A 2,137-nucleotide genomic window follows, 5' to 3' on the forward strand; every position below is an offset into this window, starting at 1 on the left:
AAAAAGAAAAAAGGTAGAAACCAAAATGAAACAAAAACCACTAAATGCATCTGCATCCATTAAGAAATTTGCTATGTACTCAAGCTTGAGAGACAGCATATATCATCCCAAATCATCAGTGTGACCTCATTTTTTACCTTTGTGTCAGTGCACTTTTATGCAAATACTAAACAGTTATCATTTTTATCCTCTGATTGGGTTGTAGGCAGGTTATTCTGCTGTGATTTAGCATAATTCTCCTGCCTTGTTTAACCTTGTGCTCCAGACACCATTGMCTCTAACAACATGGGTCCATGAATGCTGCCCTCTGGGCACGTGTTCAAGTTGCAGTTTCCCTCTGGTCAGCATTGATCTGATTTCTTTTTATATCAATCATAAATACATTTATTCACATGATTCCAGAGCTGAAGTCTATCTAGCTGTCTGCTTTCTGTCACTCACCTACCCAATCTCTTCGTGACTTCTGTGTGCAACAAATAGGGTGGAATATGAGCAGCAGAGTTTCTCATTTGCACCAAGATTTTCAGCCTTTTGGAACATACCTCATAAAATTCATCTCAGTGAGATATTTAGCCTATAACAACAGCTTGAAAACCTTTCAGAGATAATGCCTCATCAATTTTGCTGCTGCTTCTTACATGCTATCTATGTGTTTAGGCTCTCTRAGGAATCTCTCCTGCAAGGACTATTGTCAGTTCAAAAGGTATTTGGTCTGTCTGTGAGTTGCAAAACCTTCTCAAATTCTTCAGAGTCCTTGTTGTCCTAGTTCTTTTCTTTCAKGACTTTTGATGCAGAAAAGAAAGTTCAGACTACTGTGGTTTGGATCTCAGACTGATGATTTTCAGTGGTTGCAATTTTTTTCTYCCCCTTTTGGGTTCTGCCAGGTTTTCCAGTTGATCTTTGAATAACAAATGCCATTCCCAATCCAGAATAGAGGCATATGTTCTTGTTAATGATTTCAAAAACTGCAGAGGCATTCTTTGTTTAGGGAATGAAAATCAGGATTGTACTAAAAAACCTCCTGTCTGCCCACTTAAGATCTCTCATTTCCATGAACTTTACAATATATGAATAAAACATATTAAATTCAAAGTGAGAATGATAATTAACAGTGAACTGAATACATTTTCAAAGTACTCTGGAAAGAACTTACAATCATTTTAAAAGTGAAGAAATTTGATGACATGCTTTTAATGTTTCAACTGTATAAAAGCATCATTCTCTGAAGGAAAACATCTCTAAAAGTATGTGCCACCACTTGAAAAAGAAAAAATCCACATTTGAATGCTTTGTAGTAATTTTTCACMTATGAAAGTTCAAAATTTGAATGCAAGGTTAACAACTATTCTTCAATAACTCCTGCCAAATAATTTTCTTTTCATAAGAAGTTTATTAATTCCCATTCTTGAAAAAGTGGGCTAAAAGACATAAAAAGGACAAAAATAGCTAGAAATAGCACAATCAGATGTGGCTGTTAGAAGAAAGACTAGTTTCTAATAATTCCTTTATTCATGGCATTATACAAGCATCATATATGAAACAGGTCTTTCTCATTGGAGSCAGATGGAGATGAGTATAAAACATGGGTCAATACACTTTTTATAGATTTTGAAATGGAAGTTCATATATGTGATAACTTTGTAAACTATAATTACGGTTTTTTTAACAGTGTACTGATACAGAAATACAGAAATATTGTTACAGAAAGTGTAACAATAACACATTAAAGATGTCATTTTTCTTACTTTGAATACTCTTATGTAACTACTGAGTTTTGTGCCAAATGAGTTCAAATATCTGGTACGAAGCAGTAGCAGTAGCAGGGCAGGTAACATCCATACTGAACCGAATATGAAAAAGTACCAGTGATGGTGAAATATGCAAATCACTGGAATAATTGATACTTTGTTTTTACTCACTTATTATGGCCTGTTAAGACTTCACTCTTTTAGCAGCACAGATTTCCACCATGATCGCTTTTTAACACAGGAATAAACTAAACTTAGGCTCATCATAGTAGAAATAATTGCTACAAGCTGAAATTTCTGGGCATTGCATTAACATTCAAAAAAGGCCTTCTCGTGAGATCTAAACATAGCCTTCAAAACRTGGTACCTTCCAATAGCTTGCAGGTGCA

This window comes from Malurus melanocephalus, unplaced genomic scaffold (assembly GCF_030028575.1).
Source record: "Malurus melanocephalus ecotype Western Australia unplaced genomic scaffold, MMel_1.1 scaffold_152, whole genome shotgun sequence".
In the NCBI taxonomy this organism is placed as follows: domain Eukaryota; kingdom Metazoa; phylum Chordata; class Aves; order Passeriformes; family Maluridae; genus Malurus; species Malurus melanocephalus.